Source organism: Pseudophryne corroboree, chromosome 6 (assembly GCF_028390025.1).
Source record: "Pseudophryne corroboree isolate aPseCor3 chromosome 6, aPseCor3.hap2, whole genome shotgun sequence".
In the NCBI taxonomy this organism is placed as follows: Eukaryota; Metazoa; Chordata; class Amphibia; order Anura; family Myobatrachidae; genus Pseudophryne; species Pseudophryne corroboree.
In genome coordinates, this window is record NC_086449.1 from 213,290,378 (window position 1) to 213,306,039 (window position 15,662).

Genomic DNA, 15,662 nt, shown 5'->3' on the forward strand with positions numbered 1-15,662 from the left:
AGGGTTCAGAAAGCTAGGCTTCCATTTCAGCTAGATACAAAGGTCTTCACAACTGGGATATGAAGAACTTCTGTGGCATTGTTCACACTGCATTAACATGTATTGTACAGTCAATTGGTGTCCAGATTACTGAAGCTTTGCAAAGCATTGCTTGCCTAACCATGGTGGGGAAAGAGTTACCCCATCCTCTTTCATGTTGGTGGTAGGCAATCAGCGGTGGGTGGCTTCTCACAAGAGAAAGCAGTAGTAAAAGAATGTATTAATTAAGAAAAAAACATGAAAGCATTAAAGAAGGGATCGAGGGCCGCTTACAGAACTTTGTATACATTATTTTGTTTTTCTCTTACACAAATTGAGAGATTAACCGGCAGTCAATTGAAATGGCAGCCTGTATCATACCTTCCCTTGGTCTCACAGCATGGATAATAAGTGCTGGGCTTTAGCCAACCAGCCTTCTTTCTCTCTCCACTCATTGTTCCGGGCCACACATCCGTGAACCTTCAGCGTGTTATGTACTTAACCACGGTCAGGTTGATGTCATTATTTTCTTATTGTTGCCCGGCTCCCTGGGTGCTGCTCTCACATTCACATGGAGCAGAGCTTGTGTGCTCTTTGTAGGTTAACCTTATGAAAAGAAGATGCTCGACCACCTGCAAATTTAGCCCGAGGCTTTGACATTGCACTAGGCCGATTGGTACGCTTGAAAAAACACATTAGCCTCTCTTGTGCTATTTCATCTTTCTTTTTTTTAATTCTAAGTCAGTGCTGTAAGATAAATCTTATCAGTGCCATAAGCAACCGCCTGATAGAAGAACAGTTTTTAGAGGTCTCTGGGTGCAGTTGCTTGGTATGGCTGGGTCAATGTCTGCTTTGTGTGAGGGTATGTCTCTGGTATGTGCCAGTTTATCTTTCTGCTGATCCATCTGTCTGCATTGCTGCATAACAGCAAGCTAGCAGCGGGCACTAAAGTGAGATGTCAGAGTTATGGGGAAAGTGGTTCTCTGCATGATGCACATACACATTTAGAGTGTACAACTATATTGTGTAAAAAAATTGGTCTACATGAGGTTAGTTGAAACTAGAGAACCAGTTACATCCTTCCTCATTCCTCTGTGCTCTGATGGAAGATCCGCAAACGCTTCTCTTTTATCCATAACTGACAGAATACATCTAAGAAAATGTTAATTAACTCCTCTTGACACCAGATGCAGTTAATTTGCTACCTGCCAGTCCAGAATGTCTGCTGTATTATTAGGTAAGGTGATATTTATTGCTTGCTATCATTAACATTCAAATTCTACAATCTCATTTAACAAGTAGCATCTCTCAATTTGTGTTTTTATGTGTAAACAATATCCTAATATAATATGAGGAGCCCTGTACTGTATATGGAAAATTGTTCATTAGGATATTTTTGAAACAAAACATGGCATCTAATTAAACTACATTGGTTCATATCAGAATGTCAGTGGCGTATTAATCAGTAACTGGCTTGTAGATGATGGCAGCAGATGGTATAAGATATCAGACATACATTATTCCTACAAAAGTGTTGATAGCACGTTACTCACCATAAGAATCTAATGGTATAAACCTTTATTTGATATGATTTGACAAAACCAATTGGGTTACATTGAGGTCAGATTTCCCATATGATTTCAAAATAATTAAATATAATTGATAAAATTTGTCCATATTGCACAATCTTTTTCTTTCCCGCATCCAATATGTAAACATGTTCATCACAGAGTATTTATCATACAATATCGAGATTTATCGACATTCTCAAAAAGTGCACAAATTGAATAAACCTCAATTTAATAACTTACCAGGATGACTTGATTTAAAAGCAATCAAACAAAAATAAATATATCATCAATGTACATGTATTCAACCAAAACAGACACATCTACACGTACAGTTGAGGTCTGCTATCAGTAGCCCTTACTATACATTTAGATTTTGTAGGTTATGTGCTCTAATATAATTACTCAAATACTGAGTAACTGCAAGCATATCAAATAACCTGACAAAATGATAATAGCCTGACATGAATTGGATTACTAGTTTGTCAACAAATATTGTGTAGTGGCATACTGCCAAGGTGTTATTAGCCGTATGTTGTGAGAGAGCTACTGCAGGCAGCATACATTGTGCAATTACTTGTAACATACATTGTTTACAAATATGACGTCCCCAAATGCTAAATTATCTGTCTGAAGTAGGTTTAAGTTCCTAAAGATACATTACTGTTATGCCATAATAATGTATATATATATATATATATATAAGACTAACAGCAGTTCACATTGAACAATGTCATTATTGCCACCTCTTGCACTAAAAGTACTCATCTTCTATACTATGCATGGATGTTGCTTACCAAAGCCATTTACTTTGTAAGTTATAGGCATAAGCTACACACAATTTGAAGCTTTTTATCTGCAATAGATGTTTGTGTAACAATACTTATTTTCACATGGGTGATTTAGTAGCTCCATGTACTTACTGTCCGATGTATAATGTATGAGTAAATAGATAAATATTTGATATCTAAATATGCATGCGCTTATGCAAAGTGTAAACTAGGGAGTGGTTTAGATCAGTGCAACAAGTGAACCAAAAGTTTATTTTTCTCTTAATTCTTTTTTCAATGCCTTTAAAACTGGCATTTGTGTAGAAATGCTGGAGACCGTCTGGGTGTTACAATCCAGCTGCTAGCAATTTGACTGTGAATGTTCAGCCCCCATATTTTGGTTTTTTGCATCATTTAATGGCTTGTGTAAAAATAATAAGCCCATCTGTTTGGACAATGGGAAATGCTGGTGAATAATAAAAATCTCATTCATGGATTCTTTTTTTTTTTGTGTGACTAATGACAACTGTTTATTCATTGTGACAATGCCTGATTTGGTAAGTCTCTGGTTTATTTGATGGTGGCCCAATGAAAGACTTTCTCAAATCTTGCAAATGAGAGCCAAAGTGACTGTTTAATTTTGTCAGAGGGATGAAATATAGAAAACGGTGCTCACAACGTGCCCGCACTTCAGTGTCAGCCCTGGTTTTACATTTTTATTGTCAGGGGCCCCGCTCAGGTCTCCCGCACATTGTAATGCATAAACAGAATCCTGCTACTCGAAGGGGAGTTCTAGCATTCTTAATGATAAATGAAGAGTTAATTTGACTTGCAATTTCAGGAATATGGTTGAGAAATATGCTTGTACATATCTTTAAAATAAAAAAAAAATCCCCCCAAAAAATATATATGTTATTTGAACTCTTTTAACAAAGGTATTACACTGAGCACAAAAGCAGTCCAATTTCCCCCAACCTTTTACTCCTTTTTAAACCATAGTCATTTTGTTAGACACTGAAAATGTCTTGATTCAGTTGTCTTGCTGTGTTGGGCCTGTCCTGCCCCCTGCCGAGGTAATAAGGATGAGGTCCCCTGCTGTGCCCTGAAGAATACCATTTCAAGGCTGCCACATAGCTGGCAGCTTTTATTTATAGAACCAGGAAAATGAACGGGTATTAGTGTCCAAACATTTCAGAATGCTCCTGTGGCCATGCACAAAAGAGACTGATTTACAGCAAATTTCCACTTATTTTCCAGAAGTATTTACCTTGTAGAAGCTTTGGATGATCACCGTAATGGCTGCGAGAAGGGGGGAAAAAAGTAACCATTTCATTTTTAAATGTGCATGAGTCTTAACCCATCTGCTACCAAATATAACCAGAATCCCATTTAACAGTAAGCCCCAATTTGGTAAGATAATGCGTTAAACATACCTCTCAGGGGCTACGTTTAGTACATGCTGCCTCCTTTCCCTCGTCTATTTCCTCAGGTGGATGGTTATGCTGTTATAATAGGTATATGTGTACAGTTTATGTTCTATGACAGCTAAGACTTTTATAGTGTTGTTTTACTGCATATTAAAGGTTCTATTTACCAAATAGTCCTGGAAAGATGGATTTTCTCTCACTGATCATTGTTGCAATAACAAATATTTTTTTGGCTATTAATGAAAGTAATTTTCAGGGCAGAAAGCAGTGATATACCATGTCCCTTCTGTACATGCATGACCCGGTATTTCACCCGGTATAGTCACACAGGCATACTTCACTTAGATGCCCAATCGAGGTCCATCGCAGGCTGCAGGTTATTATAAATAGGCAGATTATAAATCCTAGAATTTTTTAATTTTTGCAGGGATTAGGGGATAATGTTCTTGATAAATAGACTCCTTAGTAATGTTAAGGAATCATAACATTGAGTGCCGGGTTATTGACTATGGGGGTCATTCCGAGTTGATCGTAGCTGTGCTAAATCTAGCACAGCTACGATCGTAAACTCAGACATGCGGGGGGACGGCCAGCACAGGGCTAGTCCGCCCCACATGTCAGTGCCGGCCCCCCTGCACAAATACAAAAGCATTGCACAGCGGCGATGCCTTTGTATTTGAGGAGTAACTCCCGGCCAGCGTCGCTCCTGCTGGCCGCACCGGCTGCATGAGACGTCAACGCAGCAGCCGCGGCCGCCCCCCAATGGTCCGGCCACGCCTGCATTGGCCGGACCGCTCCCCCTAAACGGCGGCTTAACGCCGCTGTTCAGCCCCCTCCCGCCTAGCAACCGCCTCTGTCTCAGAGGAGATCGCTAGGTAATGAAAGCTGGCATGCGCCGGCGCACTGAGGCGCCGGCGCATGCGCAGTTCTGACCCGATCGCTGTGCTGCGACAAACTGCAGCGAGCGATCGGGTCGGAATGACCCCCTATATCCCTAGTAAACACCTACTAAATATATTATATAGATATATGAAACCAGAGTCAAGTGACCTAATAAAAAAGAGGTGATTTTCATAGACCACAAAAATCAACATCTAAAATTTGTAATAATTCAAAGTTTGTAATAAGTGAGGACAGATTAGTTCTAATTTTAATATGTCATCACATCGAAACTAGAATCGGCTACATATGATTCAATTCAAGCTCTATGTCCTTTTACACCTCACATTATACTGAATGTGAAGTGCTCAAAAACCAGATGAGACACTGATAAAAAAATAAAACAACTGGTATGGTATGGTATGGTATGGTGCTAGCATGAGCGTGTATTGAGGTACATTTGGTGTATGATTTGAATACATTTAGTTGGGTTTCTCATTTGCTCATTGGTTACCTACTCTCCGTACACTGTATGCCCTTTGCTCAGCCACAACCATCCTCACATACGGGGAGATTTATCAAATCTTGGAGTGCTATAAAGAGCAGAGAGTTAAAGTACCAACCAATAAGCTGCTGTTACTTTAAAGGCTGTGCTAGAAAAATGACAGAAGCTAATTGGTTGGTGCTTTATCTATCTAAGATGTGATAAATCCCCTCCCCCCTTTTTGACTGCAGGAGGTACAGTAGCACACATTATTATATGTCATAGTGTGCTTTCCCCTACAGTCGTTGTAGGTAAGTAGTGATGGCTGCAGTAACTGAGAACATAAGTGAATCTTAGAGTTATAAGGTAGGTGAGGTGAGAATCTCCATTTCCCCATGGTTGGCCTGCCAGAGTTGACAAGAGAAATGGCCCTCTAGATAATTTACAACTCCGTGTTATAAGTGCTCTAGTACTACAGAACTTTCCTTCTTCTTACTCTATTCTGTAATCAACGTTATCTGTTCTTTCAAACATTTCCTCAGCCAACAATGGCCCTAGTGTTGGAGCTTACTCTTACTAGAGAACTTGATCATTATCCAACTGGAATTACAGATGCTAAAAAGTCCATCCTGATATTTTGGAAACTACATGATTTATCCATAACCTACATGTGTAAAAAACACACAGGGTACCAGCGCTGGCTGTAAGGATTATAAAAAGACGGTTTGCTGAATAAAATAACAATTTATTAAACCATTAAAAAAACCAGGAATAAATTCCTGTTATTATTCTTAATAACACTTTTGGTAATAAATTCCCCCTGGATGAAATCACTTTTAAATCCACTCTCCTCTGGGACATATGTCGTTACGGCTAGGACAATCTCCAGATGGCATTCACTGTAGCACAAGATAGTTACCAGTTCCACAATGGATGTATATGGTGGCATCAGCTTTAGGAAGAGTCCATTGCTAGCTGTATGTGTGGATCAGGTCTTTGTTTGGAAAAACTTCCCAGTGATAGGAGTGTCAAAGTCCCAATGAATATCGGAGAGTGATGTCCAGGTGGGTAAACAAGCTCAACGCGTTTCGCTGGCAACAGGGTGATCCAGCTTCCTCAGGAGCATAAATTCAGTGTATATTGGGTCTCTATTTATACCCTTCTTAATGAATTAATGACCAGCACCTGTTCAGTGCTTTATTAAGACACACAGCAAACCGTCTCAAAATAAAACTTTAAATATGTGATTAATTTCACAAAATTCTACTATTATAATCAAGATAATTTTCACCTTAAAACGAGTATTAGTACTTTATTTACACATAAAACTAAATTCGAGTGAAGCCGGTCATGTGACATTGTAGAACACGTGATCCGGATTCTATGCAATCCTATTGGTCCCGCTGAAACATGTGATCTAAGTCACGTGATCGGAGACTCCATCATCCCCTTCTCGGGAGGTACTAAGTGTTATTTCTGAGCTTAGATGGGCCTTTTTAGTACACGTGACTCCGAGTCTCCGGTCACGTGACTTCGTTATCATTGGTTCTGATTAGTCACATGATGTGGGTCACGTAATTGGAGGAAAAATCCCCTTCACAAAGGGTACTTGCTGTTCTTTCTATGCTTATACCTTCTCTACATGTCTCACAAATCCCTCGATGACGTGGCCACAATCACTGGGAGAGAAACATTGTATATAAATGTATTAGACCTAACCTCCATTATTGATGAGACCTCTCCCAGAATTCCCTCAGTCCAGTACATACAGTTATCATATTTGTACAAATAACCATTTTAATTAGTAATACATATAAACAAGATCCTCATATATATTTATATGTTATTATGGATCATAAAAAACAGAAATGTGACACAAGAATAAATAGGGGAGAACATACACATATATAAGTATATGCAATTCACACTTGTTCTCATACATATATACACAATACACATATATATATATATATATATATATATATACATACATACATACATATATATGCATACATCTAAATAGACAGATAATTTCATGTAAATATGTGTTCAGTTGTTATTTGGTGAATGTATAATACTTTATAACACACATTGGCAAGATGTTTAATATATATATACATATAAATGCACATACACATGCATGTGAATCTAATTGAAAAAATATTGTCACCAATCAGGCAATTATAATCTATATATATACACATACACACATAGACATAAACCATCATTTCGTATAGTGATGGTCATCTCAATAATGGAGTTTGATCTGATTTATTTCTCAACCAATGTGTAGGAAGCTAAGCTATACTATTCAGGTATTTAAACAACCTAAATTTTCAAATAATGCATATAGAGGAGGGAAAGCACCAATTATTAGAACAAGAACGGGGGCAAAAATCCCAAACTAGAGGACCGAATTTAGTTCAATTGCTTCATTAAGTCCATCTGGGTGTAAAGAATTAAACTTTAACATCCAGAAGACTTCTCTCTGACAAAGCTTATTAAATCTACGTGTGTAAGATGCTTCTAAATAGAGCACTGAAACCTTCAATGTAAAGTACCTCAGAGCAGCTGGTACCTCAACAAGATAAGTAATATTTAGAAGACATCCTTAGTGTCCTCTACTGATTAACTCCTAAGTGTGGGTTTACTACAGGTTGACTTATAACTAGTATATTATGTAAGCTTTTACTGACTTATAGCAGTCTTTCATAGAAATTCCTAGTGCCAGTATTCACTAGCTGCCCAGTGTCAGAAACGTTTTACTATGGTCCTGGATACTATGGTCCTGATTTAGAGATGGATGCTATTGTCCTGATTCAGAGATGGATGATATGGTCCTGATTCAGAGATGGATTCTATGGTCCTGATTTAGAGATGGATGCTATTGTCCTGATTCAGAGATGGATGATATGGTCCTGATTCAGAGATGGATGCTATGGTCCTGATTCAGAGATGGATGCTATGGTCCTGATTCAGAGATGGATGCAATGGTCCTGATTCAGAGATGGATGCTATGGTCCTGATTCAGAGATGGATGCAATGGACCTGATTCAGAGATGGATGCTATGGTCCTGATTTAGAGATGGATGCTATTGTCCTGATTCAGAGATGGATGCAATGGTCCTGATTCAGAGATGGATGCTATGGTCCTGATTCAGAGGTGGATGACATGGTCCTGATTCAGAGATGGATGCAATGGTCCTGATTCAGAGATGGATGCAATGGTCCTGATTCAGAGGTGGATGACATGGTCCTGATTCAGAGGTGGATGCTACTATGTTCACAATAGCTGCCAGTGTTGGAACAGCCAAAGAGCTAATACGGACATGCTAATGGTAGCATTCCCCTTAAGCACGCATACGATGAGGGGTACAAGTGTGGAGACACCCACTATCAGTGTCCATGGACCATGCAACTATGTTGGTGGTTCTAAACACACCATTAGCCCTCCATCAACACTGATGAGAGCCTATGGGCTGCTCAGTGATTCCTTCTAAAATTCTTCTAAGCATGGCCTCTGTTGCAGTGGCTCTGCATTTAGGGACACAGCCGTGTTCACTGACACTCCAATGACATGCATGTGGGAAGGCCTTTTTTTGCACACACTTCAAGCCACCTCCCAGTCACCACCCATGAAAACCCATGGTTGTGCTCCACCAACTCTATTGCAAGCGACTCTGTGTACTTTCAGGGCAACACATGCACTATATGGGTTCTCGCGCATGCGCAGTAGCAAATAATTGCTCAACTGCACAAATATCAGCATCAACACCTGATGCGTGAAGTGTACTCCACAGCTCTTAGGTTATAAGCCGTGTCAATGCCATGCTTCTGTAGTCATTTTTGTATCCCTCCCCTTTCCACCCATGTGCGATGTAGCGTAATGTGTTTGCATTTTCTACATAAAAGATAATGATAGTAAGCATGGAGAGAGATAAAGTAGAGAGATACAAAGCACTAATCAATCAGCTTCTAACTCTCAGTTTACAGGATGTGTTTACAAAATGACAGGAGCTGATCGGTTAGTGCTTTATTTCTCTACATTTTCTCACTCTCCATGCGTTGATAAATATCCCCCTAAATGAGAAATTTGCCAGTGTAAAGCGAGTAATGGAAATAATTTTGAATGTTCATTTTAACAAGAGATAAGTCTGTGCAATGACAGTATAAGGACCAAATGAAGAAAAATACACAGGGACATCCTTTACAAAATTGACCCTTCCAGTCTGTTAAACTTTGCTTAGGAAAAGTGCGGAAAGTGGACACTGATCCAATATCCTTGTACCTACAGTTTAGAAATGTCCTCCTGCTGTGTAACACTGGTAAATATACATGGACAGCATCACTTCCTTCAACTGACAATGGACCTTATTCAGAGATGGACGCAATTCGCTACATACGCAGCCAGATCTACGTCCATCTCCTCACATGCTGGGGCAGTCCAGGACAGGGCAAGGCTATCCAGCATGTGTAGCGCCGTCTCACAATGCATCCGCAATCACATTACGGCCACGTTGAACTAAGGTTGACCCCTGGCAGCGCAGCTGTCAGGCGTTCCAGCCATTTTATTAATCTGAGTGGCTGTTTGTGATGTCATGCAGCCACCCCGAAAACGCTCCTGGCACACCCCCATTTGGCCCCGCCACGCCTCCGCAATGCCACGTCACCGCCCAAAGTACGCCCGCTTCTGTCAATCACATTGTGGCCGCATCCTTCCGGAATGCAGCTGCAATGTGTAAGGTCACGCTGCCGCAATGCGGCTGCTGCATGTGTGCAGTTTGCTGATGCAGGCAAACTGTGCTGTGGGCCGCATTAGCAGCCAACTCTGAATAAAGCCCCATATGCAATACATTGCAAGTAAAAAAAAAAAAAAGCAAAAAAAAAAAAACTTTCATTCTGGAACATTGTTGATCCTGAGGTCTCAGCATAGTACAAGATCAGGTAAGACTAAAGACAGCTCCCTTTCATACGCATTGTCTGATTTGCACAGTATGACCTCATAGAAATGGAATTACCTGTAGACAGCTGATTAAAACCACATTGCCTCCCCAATCAATATATATGACTTTTTCTTCCCCAAGATGCTTTAAAACCATCCCCTATAGAATCCTCAGCATTGTGTTAATTAAAGAAGAAATGTAGTAGAGGTGTGATCACGGCTGGGATTCTCTTACCTTTCACATGTCATTTTTGGGTGCTGAGAATGTGTCTGACTCCTTTGGGCCAACTTTAGAACAAAATTCCTATATTTGATCACTAGTAGGGACATTTAAAAAGAGGTGTGAAAATTACTATTTATGTGCAAGATGTTTTTCCATTTTACTGAATTATGAAAAGTGCTAAAAATACAGCTAATAACAGCATTTTCTCAAAACTATTGCAAATGGTGAAAATAACATTATGGGCATAAAAAAAAAAAAGGAATGAAAATGTCAGAGTGAAAATGCCAAATGAAACTAGCCGTTATTAATAAACTGAAATAACTTCTCAGGATACTTGTCAAACTCAGAGTAGCTCCTGAATACCGCTAGTGAATTGTTCTTGCTGCAAAGAGCAATGTTGTACAGTACATGTCTACTTTATTGTCCCATTAGCCTCTAAGTGTGATTAAATATTAACTGTTGGTAACCATTCAATTACATTCCACCTCCTCCAATGTTTCCTTGCAAAAACTAGCTGTATATATTGTGAGAGAAGCACTACTGTAGGGAAAATAGTACACTGTGCAAATGTGTGTTCCTTCTGTCATTAAAGCTCCAGGGAAATTTTATAGTGTTTCGAGGAAACTTAATCAACTTTTCACTATGTTTGGCTCAACTTCCATCAGGTGTTTCGTACAGCCTGTCTTACCTGAAAGTATTGTGAGTGGATAATTAGATAGATAGCTGGATATAGCAAGAGAGATAGATAGATAGATAGATAGATAGACAGACAGACAGACAGACAGACAGACAGACAGACAGACAGACAGATAGATAGATAGATAGATAGATAGATAGATAGATAGATAGATAGACAGATAGATACTGATATTTTGTGGGAATGTATTTTCATGTGAACAACTGCTTTATATTTAACATTGTTGCCGAGATTTGTAATTGGCCCTACATTTTGAGACTTTTTTTCCTTGTCGTATTTTCTTACTTTTAAACTAGCACTTCCTAATTCCATCTAGTGCTAAAGCATAATCACCATATACTTATGCACATAGCGTTTTAGTATTTTTTTATGCACATAGAGTTTTATTATTATTATATTACTTTATTTATAAGGTGCCAAAAGTGGTCCGCAGCACTGTACATATGGCAACAGTAGGACAGTATAGGATACACAGAACATTAAATAACATTAAAGTATCCAAGATATAAGCAGAGCACAAGTAAAAATCAGCACCACAGTTCTCCATACACAATACAGCTGGGAAGCAGGGTAAGCAAGCGAGTAATTGGCAAAGAGTGGAACCTGTCTCCAATAGCGACGGCATAACTATCAGGAGTAGAGCTGTTTGAAGAGACAAAAAGCTAGAGGAAGAGGAATTCTGGGCTCAATGGCCACTGAGTAGGTGAAGGCTGTTACTGAAATGCTAGAAAAGAGGGCTGTGAGAACAAGAGGGCGGAGGACCCTGCTCCTAGGAGCTTACAATCTAGGGGAGAGGGGAGACAGACAGATGACATGAGGTGTGAGCTTGTGGATGGGGACCTGAGGGCAGGTAGTAAGCGAGGTAGAGATGGTTGAGGTTATGTGGTGGAGAGGTATGCTTATACCGTATACATCCATAATATACAGCACAGGTGAACATTATGGAATAATGGATACAAGGGATTAACTGCTGTCCATGTTTGCATACCTTACTGCTCTCAACCCTTCTCAACACAGTCTTCTCAACACAGATCATGTTTTAAGGATTACTGTATGTGGAAGAAGGTAAAATAATTACTTAACCAGCAAATAGATGAACTCACCTGTGAATGATTAAAGAAGCCACAAAACATAACCTGTTGGTGGTACTTGAGAGCTGGAGTTGAGAACCACTGCCTTACTGAGTTGGTTACTGTTTGTTGTGTATGAATTTTGCTTACTTTTACTTTAATTTGAGTCGCCCAGAAGGGTAATTGCATCATTACTTGTGACGTTTATGCAACTTTTTGCAAAATGTTAATCAATGTATTTGCAACATATTAGCGCTATTCGCAATTCATTTGCACAGAAAAAAAGTCACTTTGCTTGCAGATTGACCTTTAAAATATTATTACATTTCCTAATAAGTGCTCAAACTAATCTTTTAACCCTTTCATGCAATGCAACTGACAGAAATCCTGCTTGTCAGCTGCCTGACCTAGAACTGAACTTACCCTATTCAGGTCCAAATCAAACTGAATCCTCGTGTGTATTTACTCATCTCTGGTAATATATAGAATTTCAAATACCAACATTGTGTGTGTGTTTTAAAATACTTTATTAGCGTAAGCCAACATATGTTTTTGATCTTCATTAATTCAGTGCGTATGTCTAATCAATGTGCATGTTGTAGAATGGGCAGAGAGAGAGAGAGAGATCATTCATCTCCTAGCAGAATACAAAGTTTCAGAGAGTGCAATCATGTACCTAGTAATCAGGCAATTGTGCACCTAATTACCCAGTTTTACAGCAATGTTCTCATTTTAGTTTATTGCTGCCAAGATGCTGCTGCCGTCTCATCCACACTTGTTGATAGATGATGGTGTCATGTTAGTGTATGCTGGGAATACAACATTCCTAGTTTCATTCATTGAAATTAGAGATGTGCGCCATCCCCCGTGTTTTGGTTTTGCTAAAACTGCCCTCAGTGTTTTGGTTTTGAATCTGGATTTCTTTTTAAAAAATTGCTAAAAACAGCTAATATCATGTAATTTGGCCCTGTTTTCATTTCTCCAGTATTATTAACATCAATAACATGAATTTGCAGTCATTTCCATTTAATTTTGACCAGCTCACAATATTGTTCACCAATAAGGCTGGCTGAACAAAGTGACAGAGCACATTGCAGTTATAGGACAACTATGAAACATTGCAGCACAGTGGTGGCCAACAGTATGACAGTTTAATAAAACTATACAACCCCACAGAAATAATGTTTTCAAAAGTAGAGGCCCCAGGGCAGTACAGAGAAATGGAGATAGGGTATATACTTAGTGGCAGGCAGGTAAAGGGTTGATTGACTAATTGATTGATTGATTGATTGATTGATCGATCAAAATTGATTAATTCAGAAAATTAAATAAATGTAAAAGAGAATCACAACTATCAGTTTTGCAGCAACTGAGAAGAGAAAAGGCCATAGAAGAGCGTTAATAGCCAAGAATTTCTAACTAAGGTTAAAAATAAGCCAAGAAAACGAATACTTGTACTGCAGAGCTGCAAACTACAAAGTCAATCTTACACTAACAGATATTAGGAGGATGACCTGCTGGCCATACTCTTCCCGCCACCATCCCCAGATTATGTAACACACCTCTGTAGTACATTTATGATGTACACCAGAGAGTCCAAGTATAAGGGATAATAACATGTTTTTCCTCCTAAATCTAGTCCACCAGTGGTGCAAGATGGAATTGGTCTCCTACCCACCACCCTTATGTTGTACATTAATTTAAAAAGGACATTCACAGTTTAACAAATAAAGCACTTCAGTGACAGGAACTGCCACTTTTGTGGCTGAAGTGCTTGGTTTGTTTGGACCTCCAAAAAACAAGTTTTTGGAAGGACTACCTGATATCATTAATAAATATGTTGATAATGAGGGTGTTAGCAGTGCAAATTGCAGGTGCTGGTCCAAACTGCTGTCAGCTGATACTTATTTTTTTACAAGATTTTTTTCAGATTTTGATAACTAACTTGAATGAACTCTGCAAATGTCGTAACAAGGAGAACGTGCCTAGATGGTTAATGTCCCTACCTCTACTAACTTTGGGCTCACAAATGGTATAGATACCTTCACAAATGTTGTCAGGATATGGGTAAAAATAATTCCACACACAAGTGGTGGATTTTTTGGTCTTTTGCCTAGGTGTGACAATGGTCTTCTTTTTATCATTAGCAAGAAATGCTGCCAATATGGGAGTTGATTTACTTTAACACAAATAACATCCTCATCATCAACATTCTCATTAGTGTCATAGAGTACACAAATATCCCCCTCATCCTGTTGCACTTCTACCACACTAGCATCCTCAATTTCTCAGTCACCATCTTTACTTGCACTGCTCATCCTTACATTTGCAGATGGGGCAGAAATGATGGAAGGAGGTTTCTATATGAGTACAATGTCAGAAATGTCAGACTCACACAAGGGCACCCCCTAGACTCTCCTCAGGGATTTGTGAACACACAATTTGTTCTTCATTCATTTTTGGACAATGATTTGTCTATTTTAAAGGTGACACCTCTACTAGACTCTGAGCAAAATGTGTTGCATCATCATCATCATCATCATCATATGAGGTTACAGAAGAAGATGCCTAACTGTGTTCGGCCCCGGCTTCCACAATAGACATTCTAGAATAGCAGTAGAATATACAAATATACAGAGTCTTCTGCTCCCCCTTACAGCAGGTTTGATAAATCTTCCTCCTGAAGTCTAATAAAGAATTTAGTAAATCCAAATTTCATCATTTGCGAGAGTATAAATAAAGTCAAAGCAGCTCAAACATTGAGGGTCCATATTACTATGAATGAATGAACAAAGAAAAATGTGGATGGGAGGAGGCAGTGGGCATGAGGGGGGTGCCAGCTCCAAGTGCTAAAAGGTTCCCCCTAGTCTCTCTTCTCTCTCCCTCATTTCTCCCCTCCCCATCTGCCTCTCATTTTTCTCTCTGTTCCCCTAATCAACCATCTCTGTCCCCTCCCCTCTCTCTTTCATCTCTGCCCCCCTCCACTACCTCTATCTCTTTCATCTCAGTCACGCCCTTCCCTCTCTTTAATTTCTGTTTCCACCTACCCTTTCATCTCTGTCCCCTTTCTACCCTTTCTTTCATCCCGCGTTGCCTATCAAGAACAAGCTCCAGAAAGTTTTGAGTTCCAGAGCTTAATGCATATGGGGAATCTGCATTTTTGGAGGTTTCACCACATTTTTGAGGATAGTGCAACATGGCTATTGTCATGGATGGAAAAGTCATGTCATTTGATTCCTCATTTGTAAAGTAGGGACATTTTTATAAAATCAATAGTATCGCATATTTACTGTGCACTTATGGTTTCCATTTTTTAATTAAAGTAAAATAGCATTTGGAAAACAATTTTGGCAATGGGCTACCATTAAGCTATTCAACATGGCCTCACTTCTGCTTCCCAGAGCATTTAAATTTCTGTCCTGGAATGTAAAACATTTAGTAGTTATCTTTATCTGTCACTGGTCCCAGTATGAAGACCACTAATACAGGAACTTCCAGCTGCAACTCAAGCGCACAGACATGCGGGGCACTGCTGTCTACATCCATTTAGGCTCAAATAAACTTTATAAGGGACATCAATTGCT

General features: G+C 39.3%; 1 long non-coding RNA gene across 1 annotated transcript in view; it reads left to right on the forward strand.

Annotated features, from left to right (window-relative positions):
• Nucleotides 1–1,148: 1,148 nt before the first annotated feature.
• Nucleotides 1,149–15,662, forward strand: part of LOC134935136 (uncharacterized) — a 37,054-nt gene continuing 22,540 nt past the window's right edge. Inside the window, exon 1 of the long non-coding RNA XR_010179924.1 lies at nucleotides 1,149–1,255. This is a non-coding gene — a long non-coding RNA (uncharacterized LOC134935136). The remainder of the gene's footprint in view (nucleotides 1,256–15,662) is intronic.